Source organism: Trachypithecus francoisi, unplaced genomic scaffold (genome assembly GCF_009764315.1).
Source record: "Trachypithecus francoisi isolate TF-2019V2 unplaced genomic scaffold, Tfra_2.0 Contig01039, whole genome shotgun sequence".
NCBI lineage: Eukaryota > Metazoa > Chordata > Mammalia > Primates > Cercopithecidae > Trachypithecus > Trachypithecus francoisi.
The window spans coordinates 1-21,890 of NW_022681090.1; the positions used below are offsets into that span (position 1 = coordinate 1).

General features: G+C 40.8%; 1 non-coding gene across 1 annotated transcript; it reads left to right on the forward strand.

Annotated features, from left to right (window-relative positions):
• Positions 1 to 8,607: 8,607 nt before the first annotated feature.
• LOC117090592 lies at positions 8,608 to 8,742 on the forward strand. Its single transcript, XR_004440071.1, has one exon. It is a non-coding gene; the product is annotated as a small nucleolar RNA SNORA48 (small nucleolar RNA).
• The last annotated feature ends 13,148 nt before the right edge of the window (positions 8,743 to 21,890 follow it).

A 21,890-nucleotide genomic window follows, 5' to 3' on the forward strand; every position in this document is an offset into this window, starting at 1 on the left:
TGCCTACATGTCAGATTCAGGAGCTTCAAACCTTTGCAAGTCATTTGTACTTCCTCTCTGCCCTGCAATTTTCTTCCCCTGAAGAACTTACCCTCTAGGCCTTAAGGAATTTCAGCCTTCCATGATTATCTTACACAAGAATTTCTATCTTATACCCCTATGCCCTATCTCCCTTGAGGTTTTCTTCTAACTGGTACTTCCCCATAGTTCAATCCCTACAGAATTTCTTGGGTAATTACACACAAAATTACAAATGTGAGTGTGCCATGCTCTCAAATAAAATTCTTTCTATCACATCCCATCATTTAGAACAGGAATTGGCACACTTTTTTTCTTTTTTTTTAATCTGGCCAACTGTCTTTGGCTTAGTGGGGCATCTGGTCTTCATAGCATCTATTAAACTCCACCACTGGGTTGAAAATACACCACAGAAAATATGTAAATGAATGGGCATGGCTGTGTGCCAATAAAACTTTTTTTTTTTAACAAAAACAGATGATGGGTCAAGTTTGGCCAGTGGACCCTAGTTTTTCAACCTCTGATTTAGAGGATTAAAAAACAAAATTTAAAACATGGTGCAAGGGGCCAGGCATGGTGACTCTTGCCTGTAATCCCAGCACTTTGGGAGGCCAAGGTGGGTGGATCATGAGGTCAGGAGATGGAGACCATCCTGGCCAACATGGTGAAACCCAGTATCTATTAAAAATACAAAATTAGCTGGGCGTGGTGTTGTGTGCCTGTAATCCCAGCTACTTGGAAGTCTGAGGCAGGAGAATAACTTGAATCAGGGAGTTGGAGGTTGCAGTGATCTGAGATCCTGCCACTGCTCTCCAGCCTGGCAACAGAATAAGACTCCATCTCACAAACAAACAACCACACAAACAAACAAACAAACTAAAACATGGTGGAAGAGTGATGCTGTCTCTTACTGTGCATTCTGATGCTCAGTGCTAGTGCCTGAATTCCATCTCTCTCCATCAACATATGCCAAGCAGCTGCTAGTGACTTGTGCATACCATTTCAGCATGAAACATGCTTTGTCAAGAAGAGGCACTGTGATGGGCTGAACTGTGTGTCCTCTTCAAATCCGTATGTTGAAATCTAACCTGTAGGAATCTTAGAATGTGACTACATTTGGAGATGGGGTCTTTAAAGAGGTGACGAAGGTTAAAAAAAAAGGTCAGTAGAATGGCCTTGATCCAATAGGACTGGAGTCCTTATAAAAACAGGAGATGAGGAGACAGACACACATACAGGGATGACTGCATGAGGAACAGGGAAAAGACCATGTCTACAAGCCAAGAAGAGAAGCCTCAGGAGGAACCAGCCCTGCCCACATCTGTATCTCAGACTTCCAGCCTCCAGCGTATATATCTGTTATTTAAGCTACCTAGTATGTGGACCTTTGTTACGGTGGCCCAAGCATAATGCAGGCACCTTGTCCGTACTCCAGACATTATGCTGCTTTCTCCTTTCTTTGCTTATTTGGCGATGGAGGCATCCTCAAAATTGTGAAATCCAGTGCTCTTGGGTTGGAAAAGGACAATGTCTCAGAGATTTAAAGCAGTATGTCCCCCATTCCAGCTTAAATGAGGACCAGAAGTTAACTCTGCTTGGAAATCTCAATCCCCTTCACCCCCACCCCTCCTTTCCTCTGCACTTGGAACCTGGCTTACGATAATGGGATGGCTCTGATTTTTCCATTCTGCTTTACTCCAGCAGATGCTACAATGGATGTATTTTTCTTGGTGCAATAATGTTCACTACTTTTTATAATCAATGCTGTTTCTAGCCTGGCCGAGGGGAGTGGAAAATGGAGGCAGTGGTTCCAGGGTTTCAGATGGTTCCCAAGTTCCAGCTATTAAATAAAAATACAGTGTGTTCTCCTTTTCTGAGAGTAGTCCAAACTGACTTTATGTTTTCATCAAGTTTTGTTCATTTATATTTTTTCTCTGCTTCCTTTACAACTTGTAAAGCATGTGCTGAGCTTTGTGACTTTTAATGATATTTTATGAGCCTTTCACAGACTTGGTGTGTCGACATTCTTCATGAGCCAATGTACACATCCTCCAAAGGGTAGAGACACTTGGCTGCACCTGGTTGTCGCCACACCTGAGATGTGTTTGTGTTGGCTGAGATGCGTAGACATTACCAGGAAACAACTCCAAGTCTGTGCCGGTAAAATAGCTCCGTGTGTCTTCAAAGTTCACTTGTGCATAGTTTGAAGTTGAGTAGCTTAAGATGTCTTGTCCATTCTTATTGCCTATGAGAGAGGAGAGAGACATTCAGTGTGTGCACTGGAATATTGTCATGTGATTGCAAAAACCAAATAATGAAGAATAAAATGTACTTAGATGCAAAGAGATGGTTTGATTTGCTTTGAGTTACACCCCTCTTGTTTCTAGTGTTTTTCTTCCTAGAACTTGCTAGTGTTAATGTCTGTAGTTGTGTCTAACTTTACGTAGCTCTTGAATATGAGTGTTCTTATCCTCAAGTTACATGCACCTGAGATAAATAAAATGCAATGGAAGTTCTGTTTGTAATTTTTTCAATTGTTTTTATTTTTATTTTTTTGCAACATAGTCTTGCTCTATCACCCAGGCTGGAGTGCAGTGGTGTGATCTTGGCTCACTGCAACCTCTGCCTCCTGGGTTCAAGCGATTCTCTTGCCTCAGCCTTTTGAGTAGCTGGGATTACAGGTATGTGCCACCACACCCAAATCATTTTTATATTTTTAGTAGAGAAGGATTTTTGCCATGTTGGCCAGGCTGGTCTTGAACTCCTGACCTCAGGTGACCTGCCCGCCTCAGCCTTTCAAAGTGCTGCAATTACAGGCATGAGCCATTGCTCATTCGCCGTTGGATACTGAATATTTGTTAGCTGTGCTCTAAAGAGGAATGGAAACAGATAAAGACTGGCTCACAAATCAGCATCTGAAATGGGTCCTTTTGTTAAATGCTAAACTATAGATCTTATTAATTATTCAGCCATTCTTTGGGTATTATTTTGCAAACTGACTTTGTAAAACTCTCTCTGTATTACCTTAATTCATGTTCTGATAACTTACTGTGTTCCTTACCTTGAATTGTAGCCACATTCCAAGAGTTAACTTTACCCTTTCCACAGTTACAACATTTCTCCACTTCTTATTCTACTGTGCTCAGCACACATTTACTTTGAAGCAAACTCTACCTGCTTAATTTTCTCTTTAAAGTGAAATGTCACTGGTTTATCCACCACGTAATCTTCCAAGGGCTAATGAAAACTACTTCTTTTCTCTTTGTAATATTTATGTGCACAAGGCATTCTAAACATCAGTCAGTCTGCAACAGTGGTTCCTTCTTTGAACACTCAACATATTTAAGTGTTGTCATCTGAACATGGTCACACATATTATAATGTGATCAAATGGGCAGTAATGTAATGCTATAAAATTTAAATAGGCTTTAAAATCAGCATGGCCAGGTTTGGTAGCTCACACTTGTAATCCCAGCATGTTGGGAGTTTGAGGTGGGAGGACCACACAAGCCAGGAGTTCTGGACCAGCCTGAGCAACATAATGAGACCTCATCTCTACTAAAATCTTTTGCAAAAATAAGCAGGGTGTGGTATTGCACACCTGTTGTCACAGCTCCTTCGGGGTTTGAGTAGGAAGGATCACTTGAGCCCAGAAAGTCACTGCTGCAATGAGCTATGATTGGACTACTACATTCCAACCTGGGCAACAAGCAAGAGCCCATCTCTATAAATAAGTAAATAAAATCCATTACCTGAAACATTCAGATAACAATCATCAAAACAGTAAACACCTTTTAGAAAAATAAATTGTTTTTTAAGTAATTAATTTAATAGTTAATTACTTTTGAGACAGAGTATTGCTCTGTCACCCTGACTGGAGTGAAGTGGTGCAGTCATAGCTCACTACAGTCTTGAACTCCTGGCTCAAGTGATCCTCCCACCTTAGCCTTGTGAATAGCTGGGACTACAGGTGTGAGTCATTATGCCTGGCTGACCCTGTTGTTTTATTTAGAATCCTAAAGTGGTTGTCATGGGCTGCAACATGGGTGCCCCTGTCCCCAGATGTTCATGTCCTAATCTGAGGAACGTGTGGAAGAGGGCAGCAGCAAGGAGTCAAAGACATGTGATGAAGAAAGCAGAGAGACAGAAAGAGAGAGAGAGAGGAGGGACAGAGAGGGATAGAGAAACACACACACATAAAGAGAGAGATATTCAAGAGACAGAGGCACAGAGACAGAGACAAAGAGAGAATGAGAGACACAAGGAGAGATGAATGAAGAGAAACAGAGATAGAGATAGAGTGACAGGGAGAGACAGAGAGACACAGGGAAAGTGAGAGAGACAGAGAGAAAGAGAGAGAGAGACAAAGAAAGAGAGAGGCAGAAAGAGGGAGACAGAGATGCAGAGAGGGAGACGTAGAGAGACAGTGAGATAGAAAGAGGCAGAGACAGAGACAGAAAGACAGAGAGAGGCAGAGACAGAGGAGACAGAATGAGAGACAGAGAGAGGCAGAGACAGAGACAGAAGGAAAAAGAGAGAGGCAGAGTCAGAAAGAGTGACAGAGGCAGAGACAGAGACAGAAGGTGGAGGTGAAGCAACACTCCTGGGTTTGAAGACAAAGGAAGGAGTCATGAGCCAAGGAATGCAGGCAGCCCCTAGAAGTTAGAAAAAAGCAAGAAACAATTTCCCTGGGGCCTCCTGAAGACAGCAGCCTTGGTGACCCATTTCAGATTCCGACCTCCAGGGTGACTAGGGATGTGTGGAGAGAGCGGAGCAAGGACAGGAGACCCAACACCACAGTGAAAAATTGGCTTGCTTGGGAGTGAGCCTGCAGAGGAGTATGCACTGCTTTTCTAGGAGCTGGTGTTAGTGGCTCATAAATCTTCATTAACGCATCTCTAAGATGTCATCTCTAAGCTCTCATCAAGTAGGTTATTCCATGGCATTTGGAGCAGAAACTGGTATTTCATAACTGAAGTCCATTTTCTCTCTGTTTCTCTCACTCTCTCTCTTTTTTTTTTTTTTTTTTTTGAGACAGAGTTTTCCTTTCATTGCCCAGGCTGAAGTGCAGTGGCACAGTCTTGGCTCACTGCAAGTTCTACCTCCTGGGTTCAAGTACTTCTCCTGCCTCAACCTCCCAAGCAGTTGGGACTACAGGTGCCTGCACCAGGCCTGGCTAATTTTTGTATTTTTTGGGAAGACAAGATTTCACCATGTTGCCCATGCTGGTCTTGAACTCCTGGTCTCAAGTGATCCTACTGCCTCAGCCTCCCAAAGTGTTGGGATTACAAACGAGAGCCACTGATCCCAGCCTGAAGTCCGTTCTCAAGTAAATTCAAATTTTTTCCGGGTTGTAATGTTTCAAATTTAACAAGCAATCTGTAGTTACTAGCCTCTCATTCAACTAGTTGGGGCCAAGTAAGTAAATTCAATGGGATTGCAGCAGAAATGTCATGGGACATTTAGGATGACTGCAGAGATGGAGCTAATTCACTTGGCACAGAGGCCATTTCCTTCCTCACTGGTCCCTCATCTGCTTTCTGTGATGTAGAAACAATGGCTGGAGCTTCAGCATTCACATTAGTCATGAGGCAAACTTGAAGATAAAAGTCATGTGTTAGGGTGCTAGAAGAGATAAAACTAATCTAGTTCCTGAGCATCTTGAAACCAGATATTTTGAAACGTTCTTTTTCCAAGCTGTTTGTAGCTTTCAGCTGTGTCATATTTACTTTTGCCTTTTCTGAACCTAAAATTCATCTGTTATTAATTTTCTCAAAAACAACTACCTGGTGCATCTTGCTGAAATATGTGGTTGTCAGTGAATAGTTACTGTATCTTTTCTAAAAGTCTTACACTAAAAGTCTAAAAGTTGTAATTTTTATTTCATAGTCACCATGCTTCTCTAGTTTATTTGCTTTAAATAGTGAACTACCAGTGCAAACTTGTTATTACTGGAAGAAGCCAAATGTTTCTATGCTTTAACCCCAAATAGGATTGTATAATTGTCAGTTTATTGAACTCTTTGGTAGGTGAATGTGAACTTACTCTGTTGATGCACATATCTGTTTGCATACTTGTTCGGAGTAAGGGGTAAATGGAAATACATTCTCCTTCTCTTCCTAGAGCTCTTGGTCATCCTGCCTGAGGGACACAGCATGAGGATGGAAAGTGTGAGAAAATTAGCATTTCCCCAGCACACTTCTTAGTGTTAACTCTCTATCTTTATCAGGTACCCTGTTGAGCATTGTTTCCAAGCTAGGAAGAGTGGAAGCTTCCTGTTCCATTACTACTGTTTGCGTCATGACACCTGCTTTGTGACATCAGTTATTGGGTGACTGATATTCACCTTTGCTGGAGAGTCAGAAAAATTCACAAGCCTCCTAAGATTACAGTAAACACCAGCAATAAAGTTAAGCTGTCATTTTGGGCAAGAAATGCCCTCATAGGTGTCTAAATATTTTGAGTGCCAGGTTACTTATCTGCTAGTTCCTCAGTTTGCTGGGAATTGAAGAAAAAGATTACTTCCCTGTTGGAAGAGTGATGATGATATCCCTGCATTGTGAACTTTGGCCAAATCAGAAAGATGAAATCATCAGATAAATTTTGTAAGTTGTATATCATAGGTGATTTTCCCTATAAATTTATTTTTGGGAGATGGTGGATCCATAGGTGTTTCAGCAGGATGGTGAAATATGAGGTTGGCTTTTTTTTTTTTTTTTTTTTGGTGGTGGGGGGGCGGACAGAGCCTCACTCTTGTAGCCCAGGCTGGAGTGCAGTAGCATGATCTTGCAACCTCTGCCTCCAGAGTTCAAGCAATTCTCCTGCCTCAGCCTCCTGAGTAGCTGGGATTACAGGTGCCCACCATCACACCTGGCTAATTTTTGAATTTTTAGTAGAGACAGGATTTCTCCATGATGGTTACGCCAGTCTCGAACTCCTGACCTCAGATGATCTGCCCACCTTGGTGTCCCAAAGTGCTGGGATCACATGTGAGCCACCACACCTGGCTGAGGCTGGGTTTAAAAAGGCAAATTGAACAGTGAACAGGGTTACAAGCCTCAAGTTGCTTTATAGAAATGAATGAATTAAGATGGGGTATCTGTCAGAGCCCTACAGTGAGCACATTTCACATAGGATGTCCAAGTGCGGCGATGTGAATAAAAGCACTGATTATGAACAAATGTGAAGAAAAGACAGAAAAAGGAATTCAGATAAGGCTGACCGGAGAGGCTGATTCTAACTTCTGGCTGCAGGGAAGAGGCAGGAAAAGAAAGTTGTGGAATCTTGTGAGAAATATAATTTGGAGGACATGGACTGCGAGTGAATGAGAGCTTAGAAAGATGTGGAAGCCACTTTGAGCTTGGAAGAACATGGGGGATATTGTCAGCTTGGAAGGATGATGGGGGTCCCTGTGAGCTTGAAGGATACAGGAGGGCCTGTGAACCTAGTATGGTGCAGGTTGTTTGCAGGATGAGATCAGGGACTTTCTCATCCTGCTACATGATAGCCGTTTTCCTCATTTTCTGTTCATATTAATGCGTTCTCACATTGTTGATGGCTGTATGATACCTTGATTCTTGTCTTCCTGGTTTAAAAGAATTTAAACACAGACACACAACCAAAAAGATGCAGCATAAATTATTGCAAAACAAAAAAGTATCTGGAAGGTCGGGGCAGGGTAGACAATACACCCTGAGAGAGTAGATTCAGGGCAGGCTACTAGTTACAGTGAGACAGTATTGATTATTGCTGGAGAAACTCCCTGGATGAGTCATAAGAAGGTGGAAGAGGTGTTGTTAATAAGCATGTTCTGAGTGGTCCTCTGGGAGTATACATGCACTGGCTGTATATGCTTGTTCATGCATTGTAGGTCTCATTAGTATCTTACATCTCAATGCACAGGTGTGCTTTTACTATTAAAACGAGGCAAGGGTCAGTTTGAGAACAGGTAACATCAAAATGCACATGCCCTGTATAAGGGAAAGTCCCTACTAAAGAATTGTTTTGCTTGAATGAGCTCAATAACAATGCAAATGCTGAAGCTTAGTACTGTCATTGTTACCGTGCTTGCTGCACACAGAGAACATGGTCATTTCCTTGATTACCTATCCTGCCTCAGCACTGCTAAGAAGAAATACCAGAGACTGGGTACTTTATAAAGAAAAGAGGTTTAATTCGCTCACAGTTCTGTAGGCTGTACAGGAAGTGTGGTGGCTTCTGCTTCTGGGGAGGCCTCAGGAGCTGACAGTCATAGTGGAAGGTGAAGTGGGAGACAGCATCTTATATGACTAGAGCAGGAAGAAGAGAGAGGAAGACATGATGGAGGTGCTACACAGTTTGGAACTATCCAAAGACTTTGTGATCACTCACTCACTCACTCACTCATTCACTATGATGAGAATCCCACTGAGCAGAGGGTGTTAAACCATTCATGAAGGACCCACCCCTACGATCCAATCACCTCTCTCCAGGCCCCACCTCCAAAACTGGGGAATACAATTTGACATGAGATTGGTGGGAACACAGATCCAAACCTATCTCTGACTCTCCTTGAGTGCCCTTCTGATTTGCCCTAAGAAGCTCATTTTATGTCCCTGACCTGGGTAAAGTGGCATCTGGTTAGTGGTGACTGTCTCATATCAGCCAGGGAAAAAGCAACCCCTTGTTCATCCCAGCTTGGCTTCTCATCTGTGTCTATGCCTGGTTCATGCCTTGGACACATTTACAAAAAAAAAAAGAAAAGAAAAGAAAAGAAAAGAAAAAGAAAGCTCATTTTAAGGGATAACAGCATGGCAGGAAAAGGGGCAAATAAATGGGGAATTGGACCACCTCTGTAGAATAACCAGCGTAGACTTGTGTACAAAATTAGAGTTTGCATAAGGCAATCAATCATGAAGCCACACACACATGTCCCCAACAAGTGAGGATGACACATGAAAAAGTGACTCTTCCAAATCCTTGGGGTTTATGATTCAGAATCCCTCTTCAGAAGTCACTGGTTTTTACTGTGGAGTTGTAAGAGGTCAGTCTGTGCTCTGGAAAATCTTGATGTGAGAGGGACTTGTGTTCAGCTTCCTGTTAACCCCCTTTTGGAGTATGCCTTCTCCTTTAGCAGATAAACATCTGGTAATCCCAGGCTCTCTACTGCGGTACGGGGTTTGTCCTTCTTGGAAGTAAATCAGCCAGGCTTTCAAACCTGACAACCCACTTACTGACAGTTTACTATTTTATTAATTCTTAGTCAAGTATCAATGGCTACTTAATTATGGCAACAGGCAAACAGCACTGGCATTTTTACCAGATCTAATGTCATAATAGTGGAACACCTGTTGAGTGGGAATTTTCATTACATCCACAAGAGCAAGGGGATGCTATTTTATCTACAAGTTGGCTGTGAGGAGAAACTGTCTGATTTGCTCTTTTCAAACAGCATTTGTATCTGCTCTCTCCCTTTTTTTCCCACTCCAAATTATTCTCTCCTGGTTTCTCATTCTCTGTCAAATTCTCTGATATTAACACCCTTTCCTCCCTCCCCTCCCCTCCACTCCCCATCCATCTTCTTTTCGCCTCCCCCTCCTCCCCTCCCTGCCCCCTCCCCTCACTTGTCCTCCGTTCCTGATGTCATCTAAACCTCAGCATACATTTTTGTTTTTTGTTTTTTGTTTTTTGTTTTTTTGAGACGGAGTCTCGCTCTGCCGCCCAGGCTGGAGTGCAGTGGCCGGGTCTCAGCTCACTGCAAACTCCGCCTCCTGGGTTTACGCCATTCTCCTGCCTCAGCCTCCAAGCAGCTGGGACTACAGGCGCCCGCCATGTCGCCCGGCTAGTTTTTTTTGTATTTTTTAGTAGAGACGGGGTTTCACCATGTTAGCCAGGATGGTCTCGATCTCCTGACCTCGTGATCCGCCCGTCTCGGCCTCCCAAAGTGCTGGGATTACAGGCTTGAGCCACCGCGCCCGGCCACATTTTTTGTTAATGATGGAAAGTGTCTCTCACCATCACCAAGGGAGTTTGCTGAGACCTAAGGGTATAAACTAAACTCTTCATCATGTAAAAAACAAAACAAAACAGAATTACCAGTGTCATTGGGGGAAACTATCTGGAAATATGAAAAATATAGAAAACATTAATAAAAAAGGAAATTCATACAGTCTATCTCAAATGCCTCCTGTGCTATAATTTATTTTTATCAAACTATGAAAAGAATCATATGATGTTTAATGGCAGCACCTTGATTGCATATGGATACGCTGAACATGTGTCAATTATTGTTTTAGATGCTAAATTGACAGAATTTGAAAGCTCCAGATGTGAAAAGTTAAAGAAAAAAGTTGATCCCTTTGAGTTTTGTTGGAATTCTCTCATGTTTATTCATGTTTCTTCCATTAGTAAGAGTACTTATTTGCTCATTTGGGAGAAACTAGTTATGTCAAAGATTTCTTGTTACTGATGCTTAAATAGCTGTAAAACATTCTTTGTCTACCTGGAGAGCTGAGATTTGCTTTTTCCCCCCTTATACATGAGTACTTTGGAACCACTTAAATATCAGCTTTTTCAGGAGTCTTTTGCCTCTTGAGTGGGGTCTACTTCAAGCTGGTGTGGCTGTCCTCCTGCAAAAGACTCTGAAGGCTCCTCAAGCACAGCCCATGGCTCAGGACCTGGGCTGGCAAGAAAGCCAACAATTCACATGCAGTAAAGGCTCATTCTGTCTTCCAGGAAGGGGAAGAGCAGAACGAAAATGGAAGAGAGGATAATCGAGGGGAATTTGGCTGCAGTAAAAGATAATTGAATTTTATCTTGGTCAGGCAGTGTGGTGGAGGAGATGCTGGTGAGGGGTTGGCCCCATTCGGTCCTTCTGACCTCCCAGGACCTGGCTGAGATATTTGTAAGCTCTAAGGGAAGATTCCGAAGATCTCCTTCAGTTTTAACACCACTTCTTATTTTCCAGCAGAGAAACAGCATTACACTGCTGACCACAATGTAACCACACTCCCAGTCTTTCCCAGGGATACTTGGGACAGACATCAATTTAAAAATTCATTGTTCCTGGCAACGATAGACACCAGGGATTACTAGAGCAGGGAGGGAGGGATGGCAGCAAGGGTTGAAAAGTACTTATTGGGTGCTATGCTCACTACGTGGGTGACAGGATCATTTGTACCCCAGACCTCAGCATCGCGCAATGTACCCAGGAAAAAATCTTGCCCAAGTATTCCCTGAATCTGAAATAAAAGTTGAAATTATTTTTGAAAAATGCATCCTTCCAAAATGGTGACAACTCATTCCTGGCCATAGTCTGAATAATGTTCCCCAAACAGATCAGCTGTTCCTCTCTGCACCCTGTGAATGGAACCTTATTTGGAAAAACGAATTTTTGCAGATGTGTGTAAGGTATAGATCTTGAGATGGGCACATGATCCCGCCTGTAGGGGAGACAACTAGATGATTAATAAATGAGTTGTGGCTTTGTGTGCTGAATCTGGAGGTCTGACATATTTGCAAAATTATTTTTGGACCACTGACCTCACTCATCAGGGCCGGCCTTGGCAGAGGCCATGGGGGAGATGTCGGTTCCACTCAACTAGATACGCCAGATGGAAAAAAAAAAAAAAGTACTTTCAACAAACCCAGAAGTGGTGACTCCTAAATTACCAGACACGGATCCTAATGTGAGGAAGACACAAGGAGATCTGACACACCCACAGAGAAGAAGGTGCCAGACGGAGCAGAGAGAAGTCAGAGAGGCTGGCCTTGAGGATTGGATTGATGACTATGGAGCCACCAGAAGCTGGAGGAGGTAAGGAAGGATCCTCCCCACAGGCCTTCCAAGGGAGCACAACCATGGAGATACCTTGACTTCAGCTCGGTGGTATTGATTCAGGACTTCCAACTTCCAAAACCGTGAGAGTATGTACTACGTTGGTGCAAAAGTAATTGCAGCTTCAATATGTGTGTTATTGGAAGCCCCCACACTGGTGGCAATTTGTTACAGCAGCCATAAGGAATAAATGCATTCCCCTAACAAATGAGTGTCAAAGGAAAGGATATAAAAAAAACCAGGTCTGGGAGTGGTGGCTCATGCCCATAAACTTTGGGAAGCCAAAGCAGGAGGATAGCTTGAGTCTAGGAGTTTGAGACCAGCCTGGGCAACATAGTAAGACCCTGTCTCTACAAAAATTAAAGAAATAGGGCCGGGCGCAGGGGCTCACGCCTGTAATCCCAGCACTTTGGGAGGCCGAGGTGGGCGGATCACGAGGTCAGGAGATCGAGACCACGGTGAAACCCCATCTCTACTAAAAATACAAAAAATTAGCTGGCGTGGTGGCGGGTGCCTGTAGTCCCAGCTACTCGGGAGGCTGAGGCAGGAGAATGGCATGAACCCAGGAGGTGGAGCTTGCAGTGAGCCGAGATTCTGCCACTGCACTCCAGCCTGGGTAACAGAGTGAGACTCCGTCTCAAAACAACAACAACAACAACAACAAAAATTAAAGAAATAAAACAGCCGGCTGTGCTGCTGCACACCTGCAGTTCCATCTACACGGAGGCTGAGATGGGAGGATCACTTGAGTCCATGAGGTCGAGGCTACAATAAGCTAGGATTATATCACTGCATTCTAGCCTGGACAACAGAGTGAGACTCTGTCTCAAAAATAAAAAACCAAAACCCAGATGTTCCACTATATTCAAGATACTCAGTATCCTGAACACTCATCCCTCATCCTTTTTCTGTTTATAGAATTGGGCAAGAGCTTTCTTTGTCAGAGCTCACCCTTGCTTTTAAATGCATTTACTCAAGTGAAAAGCAGAGAATGGTGGCCGGGTGTGGTGACTCATGCCCGTAATCGCAGCATTTTGGGAGGCCGATACATGTAAATTGCTTGAGCTTAGGAGTTCGAGATCAGCCTGGGCAATGTAACAAAACCCTGTCTCTACAAAAAATGCAAAACAATTAGCCCGGCATGATGGTTTGCGCCTGTAGTCTCAGCTAGTTCGGAGGCTGAGGTGGGAGGATAGCTTGACCCTTGGAGGTCAAAGCTGCAGTGAGCTGAGATCATGCCACTGCACTCCAGCCTAAGCGACAGAGTAAGACTCTCTCTCTCTCTCTCTCTCTCTCACACACACACACACACTCACAGACACACACACACACATACACACACACACACAGAGCAGAGAATGAAGAACCGCAGCAGAAGCTGGAGTGCAATCCTTTTCTAACTCACGCTGAGGGTAGAGCGATGCAATTACCCAACACCCATCCCCCTGTCTGATTCCTGAATCATCATCTCTCAGGCAAGCCCTGTCCTTCCAGAAGCCGGCCTTTGCCAGGACTGTGCCTCAGAACGGGAAGGCTCTGACCAATGACAGAATGAGGTGAGTCACCAGCGGACACTGGAAACAAATGCTCATTCTTTATATCTGGGTCACTGCTTCTTGGTTTGTTGAAAATACTTTTATTTTTTTCCATCTGGCATATCTATGTGAGCAGAACCAGCATCTAACCACACCCTCTGCCAAGGCCGGCACAGAGGAGTGAGGTCAGCTTCAAAAATAATTTTCCAAACCTGTCGGATCTCCAGATTCAGTGCACGAAGCTAGAACTCATTGATTTATAACATAGTTGTTTCCCCCTATAAGCAAACAAAGAGAACAAAATCATTAGCTCGAGGCAAAGGAGAGCCCCAAAGAGTGCCTGTTTCTAGGGAATACAGTGGAGAAATTTCCTCTCTCAGAGAGGCTGTGGGTTTCTCTCAACTGCATCATTACTCTCGAGAAATTATTTGGAATTGGAGGGTAGTGAGTTCTTTTTAACTCAGGATTCTAGTGAATTGGAGTTTTAAAAGGATTAGATTATTTAGAATTTGGCTTATGACACTTAAATGTACACAGTACCATTGTAATTCAATACAAATGCTAACATCTAAGTATTCCTCTACATGCAAACCTCAACTGTGTGGATGTGAGTATAAGTATAAATTCATATCATATGTAACAGCTATTAGATTTATTAGTTTAGCTATCATTGTCTATCTCGTGTCTATCTCTATCTTTTCCATTTTTATCCATTTTCTATCTACTCATCTATCAAGCTTTCTATGTACCAACTTCCCTACCTATTCTACTCTCATGTCTGTCTATATCCATCTATCTATTATATATCCATTTATCTCATATTATCCATTTATCTGTTATGTTATGTGTCTATCATCTGTCTCATCTATCATCTCTCTATTCATCTCCATCCATCTATCATCGTCTATCATCATCTATGTCTTCTATGTTTCTCATCCATCGGTTAGTTATCTACTTATCCATCTATCATCTATCTACCTACTTCCTATCAAAATCTATTCTCTGTCATCTACCTAACTATAGATCTTTTATCTATCTATCTATCTATCTATCTATCATCTATCTAATCTATCTATCCATCACGTATCTATTTGTCTATCTATCATCTATCCATTCATTTATCCATTGAGCTTATTAGCTAAGAAATTTCAAATATTCTGCTCTTATCATTTTTCATATGAAAACCACATGATAGAGCCATAAGTTGCTTCAGGAAGAAGCTATAGCTATAAGAGATGGAGTAAAGACAGCATCTTCTCTTTGTTTCATTACAGATGTGCTATTCCCAAATGATGATTACATATGGCTTAAGTCACCATTGCACATATTTACTTTGATATTTAATTATATTCAAATTTGTTATTGTTCTATACACCATCTCACAGTAACTCAGAATGATCATTATAGGTGTCCATTGCATTGGATACTTAATTCTACTCAACCTTATGATGGTTGTGTAGAATGCCTCCAACACACCTTTTAAGCAGATTTTTGGGATTTGTGTAATTGTTCTTTCAGATGAAGGACAGAAGACAAATTTCATCTGCATGAGGTTCCCAATCACAGGAATATTGAGTGAATGGGAATTTACAGTAGAGTCACCTTCGTCTTAACCCATTGCAATGAGTCTTTTCATGCCTGTCTTTGTGAGATTCACCAGTTTTTCATCATGGCTAAATCTGGCTCTTATTGAATGGGTTATGTGGTCATCCAATATGATCTGACATGTACTAAACCGTTTCCTGTCCTTTCAGGAGTTGAGGCCCAATTTAATTGATGTCACCATGTGAAATAGCCAGGAGTCAGTATCCCTGTTTCCATAACAGGTAAGAGAGAGGATGTGAAAAATTCTGTAACTTCTCTAACATTCAGAGTGTTGAAGAATACAGACACACCCCAGAGTATGTTAATGTATAGTTAATACATGCATATTAACTATACATATTTTAAATCTATGTATATTAACTATAATGTATAGTTAATATACATAATGTATGTATAGAGTATACGTACAATGAACAATGTGGGAGTTAGGGGTGCCAACCCTCTGTGCAGTCAAAAATCCACCTGTAGTCTGAGCACAATGGCTCACACCTGTAACCCTAGCACCTTGGCAGGCTGAGGTGGGTGGATCACTTGAGCTCAGGAGTTCAAGACCAGCCTGGCCAACATAGTGAAACCCTGTCTCTACTAAAAACACAAAAATTAGCCGAGTGTGGTGATTGTGTGCCTGTAATCCCAACTACTCGGGAGGCTGAGGCAGAAAAGTCACTTGGACCCAGGAGCCCGAGGTTGCGGTGAGCAGAGATTGAGTCACTGCACTCCAGCCTGGCCAACAAAACACAACTCTGTCTCAAAAAAAAATCCACTTGTAACTTTTGACTCTCCCAAAACATAAATAATAATAACCTACTTTTGAGTGGAAGCCTTCCTGATAACATAAACAGTCGATTAGCACATATTTTATATGTTATATGTATTAAATACTCTATTCTTACAATAGAGCAGGCTAAAGAAAAGAAAATGTCATTAAGAAAATAATAAGGAACAGAAAACACATTTACTATTCATGAGTGGAAGTGGATCATCATATGCATCCCCATTGTCTTCACATTGAGGAGCCTGAGGAGGAAGAGAAGGGTTTGTCTTGCTGACTCAGAGGTGGAAGAGAATCCAATCCACTTCTAAGTGGACCACAAAGTTCAACCCGTGTTGTTCAAAGGTCAACCGTACTATAGTTAAGTGATGACTCAATGGACAGTGGTTCCTACAATGAAGCCATTGTCCTAACAATGGCTTATGATAAATTTTTGAGAATACACATAATTATTTTTGGTAGATGGTCACCAACATGAAATGAGTGTATGCAGAGCAAATCCATACAGTGGTTCGGGCTATTTTAAGTTATATGTTGCCTAAAATGGATCCTCATTCTTCACAAAGAGACTGCATTGCTCAGTCCGTGTTCTTTGTGATGGAAATATTTCTGTGGTCAGGACCAGTGACTTCTTTGTTTTCCTTGGACACATTTCCTAGAATAAAATGATCTAACCGTATTGCCAAAGGGAGCAGAAGATTGGAGATTTCTCATGTGTGTGTGTGGGGGGCGGGGGTGTGTATGTAGGAGATGGAAATACAAAGGTAGAGATAGAGAATAGAAAAACAGAAAAAAATAGATGATAGGTAGATGATAGACAGAAAGATGATAGAAAGATAATAGGTGATACGTAGACAGATGGTAGAAAGATAAAAGATAATAGATGATGGATGATGGATAGAAAGATAGATAAATAGATATACAGGTAGACAGATACAGTTAGAAATACAGATGGAGATAGATAGAAATATAGAGAGATAGAGAGAGACAGAGATAGATAGATAGATAGATAGATAGATAGATAGATAGATAGATAGACAGATAGATGGAAGTGGAGAGGACTTTCATTTTTAAGAAATATATTAGCTGCACTGAGGGAAGCCCAGCAGCCATTCTGCCATGAGCCTCCTTTGCAGGGTTGTAACCATGTTCTTCTCATCATCTGTCATTAGGGTTTATGCACATGCCCTTAAACAACCGCAGAAAAATGCAGGTTGTCCATGCTTCTGCAGGATGATGTGATCCTAAAATAGAACTACTTGAGAGACACGCTATTGGAGGAGCATTTTCAAAGGACTCATGGTCCTGGATAGCATAGATTCCATTTTCAGTAAAATAAAATCTGGACCATCCAAAAGCTGAGTTCTTAGCTCACTTCTGTTGTAGTTCTCCACAGAATTGCTACTGCTGAGCAGTGCTTTCTTATTGTGCACGGACCTCTAAAATTAGAATATCTGTAACAGATTGCACTTTTAGGTTGTGATCCCGTCTTTGCTGCGGGGGTACTGTTGAAGACATTTTTGGTATGAATTACCCAGATATGACTGGAAAAGCTTTGCATAATTTCTTACCAAAGAAATGTATTAATCATAACACAGAAGATGTCTCACTTTTTCTCCTTTGGCTTCCAGGAAGCTGGTCGCTATGTATTTGCAATTAATATTAATTTTATTTTATTTTTAAATTTTAATTAATTAATTCTTTATTTTTTTGAGATAGAATCTTTCCCTTATTGCCCAGGCTGGAGTGCAGTGGCATGATCTTTGCTAACTGCAACCTCTGCCTCTTGGGTTCAACCAATTCTCCTGCCTCAGCCTCCCAAGTAGCTGGGATTACAGGCACCCACCACCAGGCCCAGCTATTATTTCATAGTACTTTCTGAGTTCATCCCTAGCATCTTATTTTGTGTGAGTTTTGGGACAATGTGTGACTCTGAGGACGGGGATCATGTCTTCTTGGTGCTGTTGCTACTGCAAAGATAAGCACGATAGATCTTGTTTAAATAATAATAGAAAAATGCATTCTGTCTTCCTACCTGTGCCCAATAAGATAGGTCAATTCGATCCAGAGCTTGATTACAGCAGCCTTTTGACCTCACATCTGATACAATTTTGATTTTGTGTTTTGAAGTCACCATTATTGATAAATATTTCATTATTTATTATATTGTGTATTATACATAATTATTTGCATATGTATGTTATAGATAATAAATTGTTATTAAAATTAATGTTATCCATAAATATGTAATAATTTGAATGTGTAAAATGTATATAATATAAGTAGTTTAAAATAGTATAAATAATAAAATAAATAATATAATAATAAAATAGTATAAAATGTTATGTATGTCATAAAATATATTTATAAAATATAACTACATATTATATATAATTTACATCATTTTATATTATATATAACTATATTATCTATTACATAATTTATACTATAGTTATATAATATATAACACCATATACAATATAATATATGACACATTATATATAAGATATATGATATATATTACATATAAAACTAATTATAATATGTACTACATAGTATATAATATATAACATAATATATAATGTATATAACATACAGACATAACATCATATATTATATAACACCTTATACTATAAAATATATGACATTTACCTCATATTATATGATATATTACATATAACATATTTATGTCATACATTACATAGTATATAATATGTTACATAAAATATAATATATATTATATAGTGTACTACATATAACATACACAGACATATAATGGTATATTATACATCATATAGTTATATATTACATATTATTAAGTTGGTACAAAAGTAGAAAAAGGTTTCTGCCATTAAGAGTATTGGCAATTTAATATATAATATGAAATAACATATAATTTGGGTTTTCTTATAATAATATAATATTTGAAATACTATATATTATATATAGCATTTAAGTATTATATATTACATATAGTATTTAAGTATACATTATAATATTTAAGATATTATATTATATATTACATACCTATTATACATAATATATAATGTATACATCCAGATCCAAAGTATATTCAATTTGACTAATACTTACAAGGCACCTTCAGCATCTGAGGTATTTTGAGGCCATTTCCTGCTATTTTGATTGGGTGAATTTTTGGCAATCAATTCTTGATTCCCAGTGGTGACCCTGCTTCTAATCTTTTCCTGTCTAGGGGACCCCAAACCACAGGCCAACTTCTGTCTGAGAAATTCATCTCTGCTCACACCTCTTTCATGCTCAAAATCCTCCAAATGCTTCCAGCTATCCCAAGAAAAGGGAAAGCCAGACTCCTTTGCCTCATTCTTAAACATCCCCTAATCAGCCATTTTCTCGTATTTCAGCCATATTTGCACTGTAACACATCAGGAGAGTTAAGTTTGGGGCTGGAAGAAAACCCTTCAGGTCCTGGCATCCTTTGCCCAGAATTCCATTTGTTCAGGCTGCTTCTGAGCAAAGCAATGCTTATGACTCCAGAGAAGGTCCTTCCTTCCCGTGGACACTCCCACCTTTCAGAGCTCATGGTGAGCTGAGGACCAAATGCTTTGCAGAAGAGTGATGCATGGAATATGTCAAAAACCCCTGTGAAATGGATGGCATGCAAACTAAACATCAGGCGCCCCACAAACCCTAGCCAAAATCGAGCTTGACTTCTTGCACAGGGAGTTGTGGGTTTAAGGATGATATCAGATACTTGAAGAAACTGAGATTTTTTTTTGAGAAACTCTTTTTTTACATTTTATGTTTACTGCATTTACCTTTTTTCTATTATTGATACATACTATTTTACGTATCTATGGGGTACATGTGATAGTTTGTTGCTTGCATAGAATGTGTAGTGATCAAGCCAGGTGTATTTGGAGTATCTGTAACATGAGAGTTAATCATTTCTATGTGTTGGGAACATTTCAAGTCTTCTCTTCTAGCTACTTTAAAATACATAATACATTATTGCTAACTATAGACACCTTACCCTGCTATCAAATATTAGAACTTATGTCTTTTATGCAACTGTATAAAATTAGGATTTGATGACCATCTGTGATATATGCCGGCAATAGAGTATCAGGCTGATGCTTTTACATCTCTGCCCTACAGGATCTTTTGATGTACATTGGTAATAATAATCTTTATATTACAGAGATTGGGGGGAACAGATTAGAGGTGATATATGTTCCTGTTAGGAACCAGGCCACACAGCAGGAGGTAGTGGGTGGGCAAACAAGCTTCATCTGTATTGGCAGCTGCTCTCCATCACTCTACCTCCTGATTGCCACCTCCTGGCAGATCAGCGGTGGTATTAGATTCTTACAGGAGCATGAACCCTATTGTCAACTGCACATGGGAGGGATCTAGGTTGATGCTCCTTAGGAGAATCTAATGCCTGATGATCTGTCACTGTCTCCCATCCCCCCCAGATGGGACTGTCTAGTTGCAGGAAAACAAGCTCAGGGCTCCCACTGATTCTACATGATGGTGTGTTGTAAAATTATTTCATTGTATATTGCAATGGAATAATAATAGAAATATGGTGCACAATAAATGCAATGTGCCTGAATCATCCTGAAACCATCCGGCTCCCAACCCTAGCCATGGAAAAGTTGTCTTCCACAAAACCTGTCCCTGGTGCCAAAAAGGTTGAGGACTGCTGTGTTTAAATACTGTTTGCTTTACTCAGCAAACTGTCAGGTAGTTTGCTGTGATATCAGCGTGACCACAGACAAGGCTCTCAATAAATGCACCAATTAAGTTTTTGATGAAAATGAATATTTTTTCTTGGGTTTCCTAGAAGCACCATTCTAACTCTGGAAAGACAGTCCCATAATATCAAGAAGAAAGACAAGCCAAGGATTGCATACTGTAATTATTTTAACAGCTGAAGTTCCTCTTATATGTGCCACTCTTTTGCAAACATCCATTAGAAGAGAAAACAAACAGACATTTGAGCCTTCGTTTCTTGCCATCCTCCTCTTCAATTTCCTTTATCCTCCTAATTCACAAACATAGCCACTTGGATGCAGCAGCATCCCATTGCAATTTCCTTTTTTTATTTTTATTTTATTTTATTTTATTTTTTTGAGACAGAGTGTTGCTCTTTCTCACACGCTTGAGTGTAGTGGTGCAATCTCGGCTCACTGCAACCTCTGCCTCCTGGGTTCAAGTGATTCTCGTACCTCAGCCTCCTGAGTTTCTGGGATTACAGGTGCATTTCACTATGCCTGTCCAATTTTTGTATTTTTAGCAGACATGGGGTTTCGCCATGTTGGCCAGGCTGGTCTCACACCTTGACCCCAAGTGATCTGCCCAACTTGACTTCCCAAAGTGCTGGGATTACAGCTGTGAGCCACTGTGCCCAGTCACAATTTCTTGGATCACAATTTTTTTCTGCATATAGTTGGAGGTTCTTTAAAAAAAAAAAAAAAAACTAAGAGAATTCTATGAGTAAAAGAAGAATTAGAATAAGAACATGATGTACTTGAGGGTGCTTTTTAGATGATTATAACTGAATTTGGTTTTTCCTGTTGTAAAAACTATTGTTACAAATGAACTTTCAGGGTTTGGTGGTTAAGGCCAGTTTTTTTTTTTTTTTTTTTTGACACAGTCTCGCTCGTCACTCAGGCTGGAGTGCAGTGGCCGGATCTCAGCTCACTGCAAGCTCCGCCTCCCAGGTTTACGCCATTCTCCTGCCTCAGCCTCCCGAGTAGCTGGGACTACAGGCCCCCGCCACGTCGCCTGGCTAGTTTTTTGTATTTTTTAGTAGAGACGGAGTTTCACCATGTTAGGCAGGATGGTCTCGATCTCCTGACCTCGTGATCTGCCCATCTCGGCCTCCCAAAGTGCTGGGATTACAGGCTTGAGCCACCGCGCCCGGCCAAGGCCAGTTTTATACGTTAGGTGAAGAACTTTATTGGTAAGACTCTACTCATAGTTATTACCCTGAGAAAAATAGACATAAGAGATGGGAATGCATTTTTATGATTTAGGGTCTTACCATTTTAAAGGAAGGTGATTTACCCTTAGATATGGTAGAGAAAATAATGCTTGCTGTGTTCGTTTGCTAGGGCTGCATAACCAGGTCCCCCAGAATTCTCCCATGGTCCTGGAG